At 39.7% G+C, this 8522-nt stretch overlaps 1 pseudogene; it reads left to right on the forward strand.

Annotated features, from left to right (window-relative positions):
• Positions 1-1040: 1040 nt before the first annotated feature.
• On the forward strand, positions 1041-8160 carry LOC116583167 (annotated as a pseudogene).
• The last annotated feature ends 362 nt before the right edge of the window (positions 8161-8522 follow it).

Genomic DNA, 8522 nt, shown 5'->3' on the forward strand with positions numbered 1-8522 from the left:
CAATCTATTTCTAAATCTGGGTGTTTTTACGTTTATTGTGTATAAAATTCATTAAATTATATAGACATGATTTGTGCACTTTTTGTACATATACATGTGTAAACACATGTATATATATAAATATATATGTATAGTTTATAAAATATTCTGATATTATTTTTATATTTGGTATCTGGTATTGTTGAAAATCTAATAGCCCAATAATTTTTTCCCTTAGTAGATGACTGTAGCAAACACTTTTGGTTGCCTGTGCATTAGCCAATCCCCTTTTACTTCTCACTTGCCATCAAAGTCCATTGTTAATACTAGAGCATGAAAATGTCAGATATTCACTTCCGTAGCCTCCATTAGAGCAACAGTATAGTCGTGTAGCCTTGTTCTAGCTCAAGAGATACAAGGAAATTTTTGTTCAATTGTTCTAAGAAAGATTTTCCAGGGACCCAGGGAGGTTCAGTTGGTTGGGCATCTGCCTTCAGCTCAGGTCATGATCCTAATGTCTTGGGATCGAGCCCCATGTCAGCATCCCTGTGGACCCCTCTCCCTCTGCCTGCTGGACCTGCTGCTTGTGCCATCTCTCTCTCATTCTTTCTCTCTCTCTCCCCCTATCTCTCTGTTTAAATAAATAAATAAATAAATAGTAAAATAAACCTTTAAAAACAAGTAAGAAAGATTTTCTTTGGGGGTGTTCATATGGCTCACTCGGCTGAGTGTCTGACTCTCCATTTCGGCTCAAGTCATGATCTTAGGGTCATGAGACTGAGCCCCAAGTTGGGTTCCGTGCTCAGTGCAGAGTCAGCATACAATTCTCTCCCTTTCCATCCGCCCCCTCCTCACTGCCCTGCTTGCACACACACAATCTCTCTCCAGAAAAAAAAAAAGAAAAAAGATTTTGCACACTAATAAATGGAGAGAGAGGTATTGAGAGTGGGTGAGTAAGAGATGCTATCTGGTTCCTACGGTCACATAGATGTCACTGGAGCTGGCACCACTATGGATGCTCACAAAATCTGATGTACCAGGTGAGGCTGGCCAATCAGTCTTGTCGATAGCATGAAATGGTAGAATTAATGAAGAAAGTAGGAGAGATGAACATTGAGATGATATTCAAAGAAACAAGTCTATCTGTCGCATACAGAAGTGTGATTGGAAGCTGGGGAGTCAAGATGGCAGAGACGTAACAGGCTGAGACTACATCAGGTAGCAGGAGATCAGCTAGATAGCTTATCTAAAGATTGCAAACACCTACAAATCCAATGGGAGATTGAAGAGAAGAAGAACAGCAATTCTAGAAACAGAAAATCAACCACTTTCTGAAAGGTAGGACTGGCGGAGAAGTGAATCCAAAGCGAAGGGAAGATAGACCGCGGGAGGAGGGGTTGGCTCCCAGCAAGCAGCGGAGCAACGGAGCACAAAATCAGGACTTTAAAAAGTCTGTTCTGCTGAGGGACATTGCCCCAGAGGCTAAACCGGGGTGAAGCCCACGCGGGGTTAGGGTGGCCTCAGGTCCTGCAGGGTCACAGAAGGATCAGGGGTGTCTGAGTGTCGCAGAGCTTGCAGGTATTAGAACGGGGAAGCTGGCTACAGAGACAGAGCCGAGGAGTGAGCTCCCAGCTCAGGGTTACCTTGAACCGGTCGCAGCTTGGTGAGCTCAGAGCGCGGCCGGAGGCCAGGGAGACGGGAATAATTGGGCACTATTCTCTGAGGGCGCACTGAGGAGTGGGGCCCCGAGCTCTCGGATCCTCCGAGCCGGAGACCCGGAGGCCGCCATTTTCATTCCCGTCCTCCGGAACTCTACAGAAAGCGCTCAGGGAACAAAAGCTCCCAAAAGTGAACCCGAGCGGATTACTCAGCCCGGCCCCCGGTAATGGCAGGGCAATTCCATCTGGGGCAAAGACACTTGAGAATCACTACAAGAGGGCCCCTCCCCCAGAAGATCAACAAGAAATCCAGCCCAGACCAAGTTCACCTACCAAGGAGTATAGGTTCAATACCAAGGAGAGCAGCAGAATTCCAGAGGAGGAGAAAGCAAAGCACGGAGCTCATGGCTTTCTCCCCATGATTCTTTAGTACTGCAGTTAATTTCATTGTTTTTCTTTTTCAATTTTTTTTTCTCTTCTGCTAAATGTTTTTTTAACTTTTACCCTTTTCTTTTTTAACATTTTTTAACTAGTTTATCTAATATATATATATATTTTTTATTTTTTCTTTATTTGTTTTCTTTTTTAGTATTTTTTTTTCTGACCCTCTTTATCCCCTTTCTCCCCCCCCCCATGATTTGGGATCTCTTCTGATTTGGTTAAAGCCTATTTTCCTGGGGTCTTTGCCACCCTTTTCGTATTTTACTTGCTCCTTCATATACTCTTATCTGGACAAAATGACAAGGCAGAAAAATTCACCACAAAAAGAAAAAGAACAAGAGGCAGTACCAAAGGCTAGGGACCTAATCAATACAGACGTTGGTAATATGTCAGATCTAGAGTTCAGAATAACAATTCTCAAGGTTCTAGACAGGCTCGAAAAAGGCATGGAAGATATTAGAGAAGCCATCTCCGGAGATGTAAAAGCCCTTTCTGGAGAAATAAAAGAACTAAACTCTAACCAAGTTGAAATTAAAAAAGCTACTAATGAGGTGCAATCAAAAATGGAGGCTCTCACTGCTAGGATAAATGAGGCAGAAGAAAGAATTAGCGATATAGAAGACCAAATCACAGAGAATAAAGAAGCTGATCAAAAGAGGGACAAACAAGTACTGGACCACGAGGGGAGAATTTGAGAGATAAGTGACACCATAAGACAAACAACATTAGAATAATTGGGATTCCAGAAGAAGAAGAAAGAGAGATGGGAAGAGAAGGTATATTGGAGAGGATTATTGCAGAGAATTTCCCTAATATGGCAAAGGGAACAAGGATTAAAATCCAGGAGGTGCAGAGAACCTCCCTCAAAATCAACAAGAATAGGTCCACACCCCGTCACCTAATAGTAAAATTTACAAGTCTTAGTGACAAAGAGAAAATCCTGAATGCAGCCCAGGGAAAAGAAGTCTGTAACATATAATGGTAAAAATATTAGATTGGCAGCAGACTTATCCACAGAGACCTGGCAGGCCAGAAAGAGCTGGCATGATATATTCAGAGCACTAAATGAGAAAAACATGCAGCCAAGAATACTATATCCAGCTAGGCTATCATTGAAAATAGAAGGAGAGACTAAAAGCTTCCAGGACCAACAAAAACTGAAAGAATTTGCAAACACCAAACCAGCTCTACAGGAAATATTGAAAGGGGTCCTTTAAGCAAAGAGAGAGCCTAAAAGTAGTAGATCAGAAAGGAACAGAGACAATATACAGTAACAGTCACCTTACAGACAATGCAATGGCACTAAATTCATATCTCTCAATAGTTACCCTGAATGTTAATAGGCTAAATGCCCCAATCAAAAGACACAGGGTATCAGAATGGATAAAAAAAAAAAAAATCTATATGTTGCCAACAAGAAACTCATTTTAGACCCAAAGACACCTCCAGATTTAAAGTGAGAGGATGGAAAATAATTTACCATGCTAATGGACATCAGAAGAAAGCAGGGGTGGCAATCCTTATATCAGATCAATTAGATTTTAAGCCAAAGACTATAATAAGAGATGAGGAAGGACACTATATCATACTCAAAGGATCTGTCAAATAAGAAGATCTAACAATTTTAAATATCTATGCCCCTAACGTGGGAGCAGCCAACTATATAAACCAATTAATAACAAAATCAAAGAAACACATCCACAATAATACAAAAATAGTAGGGGACTTTAACACTCCCCTCACCAAAATGGACAGATCATCCAGGCAAAAGATCAACAAGGAAATAAAGGCCTTAAATGACATACTGCACCAGATGGACATCACAAATATATTCAGAACATTTCATGCCAAAGCAACAGAATATACATTCTTCTCTAGTGCACATGGAACATTCTCCAGAATAGATCACATCCTCGGTCCTAAATCAGGTCTCAACTGGTATCAAAAGATTGGGATCATTCCCTGCATATTTTCAGACCACAATGCTCTGAAGCTAGAACTCAATCAGAGGAGGAAATTTGGAAAGAACCCAAATACATGGAGACTAAACAGCATCCTTTTAGTCTCAACCAGGGTCAACCAGGAAATTAAAGAAGAATTGAAAAAATTCATGGAAACAAATGATAATGAAAACACAACGGTTCAAAATCTGTGGGACACAATAAAGGCAGTCCTGAGAGGAAAATATATAGCGGTACAAGCCTTTCTCAAAAAACAAGAAAGGTCTCAAGTACACAACCTAACCCTACACCTAAGGAGCTGGAGAAAGAACAAGAAAGAAACCCGAAACCCAGCAGAAGAAGAGAAATCATAAAGATCAGAGCAGAAATCAATGGAATAGAAACCAAAAAACAATAGAACAAATCAACGAAACTAGGAGCTGGTTCTTTGAAAGAATTAATAAGATTGATAAACCCCTGGCCAGACTTATCAAAAAGAAAAGAGAAAGGACCCAAATAAATAAAATCATGAATGAAAGAGGAGAGATCAAAACTAACACCAAAGAAATACAGACAATTTTAAGAACATACTATGAACAACTCTACGCCAACAAATTTGACAATCTGGAAGAAATAGATGCATTCCTAGAGACATGTAAACTACCACAACTGAACCAGGAAGAAATAAAAAAAAATCTGAACAGACCCATAACCAGTAAGGAGATTGAAACGGTCATCAAAAATCTCCAAACAAACAAAAGCCCAGGGCCAGAGAGCTTCCCAGGGGAATTCTACCAAACATTTAAAGAAGAATTAATTCCTATTCTCCTGAAAGTGTTCCAAAAAATAGAAATGGAAGGAAAACTTCCAAACTCATTTTATGAGGCCAGCATCACCTTGATCCCAAAACCAGACAAGGATCCCATCAAAAAAGAGAGCTATAGACCAATATCCTTGATGAACACAGATGCGAAAATTCTCACCAAAATACTAGCCAATAGGATTCAACAGTACATTAAAAGGATTATTCACCACGACCAAGTGGGATTTATTCCAGGGCTGCAAGGTTGGTTCAACAACCACAAATCAATCAATGTGATACAACACATTAATAAAAGAAAGAACAAGAACCATATGATACTCTCAATAGATGCTGAAAAAGCATTTGACAAAGTACAGCATCCCTTCCTGATCAAAACTCTTCAAAGCGTAGGGATAGAGGGCACATACCTCAATATTATCAAAGCCATCTATGAAAAACCCACCGCAAATATCATTCTCAATGGAGAAAAACTGAAAGCTTTTCTGCTAAGGTCAGGAACATGGCAGGGATGTCCATTATCACTACTGCTATTCAAAATAGTACTAGAAGTCCTAGCCTCAGCAATCAGACAACAAAAGGAAATTAAAGGCATCCAAATCGGCAAAGAAGGAGTCAAATTATCACTCTTCACAGATGATGTGATACTATATGTGGAAAACCCAAAAGACTCCACTCCAAAACTGCTAGAACTTGTACAGGAATTCAGTAAAGTGTCAGGATATAAAATCAATGCACAGAAATCAGTTGCATTTCTCTACGCCAACAAGAAGACAGAAGAAAGAGAAATTAAGGAGTCAATCCCATTTACAATTGCACCCAAAACTATAAGATACCTAGGAATAAACCTAACCAAAGAGGCTAAGAATCTATACTCAGAAAACTATAAAGTACTCATGAAGGAAATTGAGGAAGACACAAAGAAATGGAAAAATGTTCCATGCTCCAGGATTGGAAGAATAAATATTGTGAAAATGTCTATGCTACCTAAAGCAATCTACACACTTAATGCAATTCCTATCAAAATATCATTCATTTTTTTCCAAAGAAATGTAACAAATAATCCTAAAATTTAAATGGAACCAGAAAAGACCTCGAATAGCCAAAGGAATATTGAAAAAGCAAGCCAGAGTTGGCGGCATCACAATTCCGGACTTCAAGCTCTATTGCAAAGCTGTCATCACCAAGACAGCATGGTACTGGCACAAAAACAGACACATAGATCAATGAAACAGAATAGAGAGCCCAGAAATAGACCCTCAACTCTATGGTCAACTAATCTTCGACAAAGCAGGAAAAAATGTCCAATGGAAAAAAGACAGCCTCTTCAATAAATGGTGTTGGGAAAATTGGACAGCCACATGCCGAAAAATGAAATTGGACCATTTCCTTACACCACACATGAAAATAGACTCAAAATGGATGAAGGACCTCAGTGTGAGAAAGGAATCCATCAAAATCCTTGAGGAGAACACAGGCAGCAACCTCTTTGACCTCAGCCGCAGCAACATCTTCCTAGGAACATCGCCAAAGGCAAGGGAAGCAAGGGCAAAAATGAACTATTGGGATTTCATCAAGATCAAAAGCTTTTGCACAGCAAAGGAAAGAGTTAACAAACCAAAAGACAACTGACAGAATGGGAGAAGATATTTGCAAATATCATATCAGATAAAGGGCTAGTGTCCAAAATCTATAAAGAACTTAGCAAACTCAACACCCAAAGAACAAATAATCCAATCAAGAAATGGGCAGAAGACATGAAGAGACATTTCTGCAAAGAAGACATCCAGATGGCCAACAGACACATGAAAAAGTGCTCCATATCACTCGGTATCAGGGAAATACAAATCAAAACCACAATGAGATATCACCTCACACTAGTCAGAATGGCTAAAATTAACAAGTCAGGAAATGACAGATGCTGGCGAGGATGTGGAGAAAGGGGAACACTCCTACACTGTTGGTGGGAATGCAAGCTGGTGCAACCACTCTGGAAAACAGCATGGAGGTTCCTCAAAATGTTGAAAATAGAACTACCCTATGACCCAGCAATTGCACTACTGGGTATTTACCCTAAAGATACAAACATAGTGATCTGAAGGGGCACGTGCACCCGAATGTTTATAGCAGCAATGTCTACAATAGCCAAACTATGGAAAGAACCTAGATGTCCATCAACAGATGAATGGATAAAGAAGAAGTGGTATATATACACAATGGAATTCTATGTAGCCATCAAAAGAAATGAAATCTTGCCATTTGTGACGACATGGATGGAACTAGAGGGTATCATGCTTAGTGAAATAAGTCAAGCAGAGAAAGACAACTATCATATGATCTCCCTGATAAGAGGAAGTAGAGATGCAACATGGGGGGTTAAGAGGGTAGGAGAAGAATAAATGAAACAAGATGGGATTAGGAGGGAGACAAACCATAAATGACTCTTAATCTCACAAAACTAACTGAGGGTTGCTTGGGGGAGGAGGGTTGGGAGAGGGGGGTGGTGTTATGGACATTGGGGACAGTATGTGCTATGGTGAATGCTGTGAAGTGTGTAAACCTGGCAATTCACAGACCTGTACCCCTGGGGATAAAAATATATTATATGTTTATAAAAAATAAAAAATTAAAAAAAAAAGAAGTGTGATTGGAGCTGACTAGAAGATCCTCCTGGAGAATAATCAGCAGCATTGAACAGGTAGAAGAAAACAAGGAAGGAGTAGGCAAACTGAAAATAATTCAGGAACATTGGCAGATGGTTTGAGATTGAGCTAGGGTTAATATTTTATGAGAGTTTTGAAACACTGAACAAACACTTCATTCCAGTGCCTAACACTGGTGAGTCCAATGTTTTCTATTATAAAACGAAAAGGGACTATCACAGGTATCTGGCTGAATTTCCTACAGGAAGGAGGCTGTGGAGAATAGCCTAGTGGCTTGAAAACTGCTAAAGATACTGCAATGATAGAACTTGGACCACCACCTCTCATTCACTCAGCTCTTGCTCTCAATTTTTCTGTATTCTACTATGAAATTCTTAATTCCCCTGACCATGACTTTTGGTTGGCCAAAGCGGTCTTTGATGATGTAGTTACAGAAATGGATGTGCTGAGTGAAGTAAATTCTAGGGACTCTACACTTATGATGCAGTTGTTACACGATAATCTGACACGGTGGACTTCAGACATGCAGGTTGATTGAAAAGAGCAGAATAAAGAATTTATGCACGATATAGAAGATGAAAATCAGTGAGACCTAAAAGCCAACAAGAGAAACCATCTCTGACCCCTCCCATTCCTTCCCATCCCCACCCCACTCTTTGGAAATTCCCCATTGTCAGTGAGGAACACCAAATTTGACTTTTACATTTCGTCTCAGAATTTAGGTTTCTGCCCCACTGGTTTTATATATATATATATATATATATATTTTATTTATTTATTTATTTATTTATTTATTTTCAGCATAACAGTATTCATTATTTTTGCACCACACTCAGTGCTCCATGCAATCCCCACTGGTTTTTAAAGAAAAACTTTTTCAATAGTTCTTAAAGCCAAGAATTTATTTCTGTGGATTTTACTGGTTCCAGCTTTTTGGTTCTTTAAGACACTATTGAAGGACTGCACAGAAGCTTTTTCAGCATTACTATATTATCTCCTGCCAGATGGGGCAAGATCACCA

Source organism: Mustela erminea, chromosome X (assembly GCF_009829155.1).
Source record: "Mustela erminea isolate mMusErm1 chromosome X, mMusErm1.Pri, whole genome shotgun sequence".
Taxonomy (NCBI): Eukaryota; Metazoa; Chordata; class Mammalia; order Carnivora; family Mustelidae; genus Mustela; species Mustela erminea.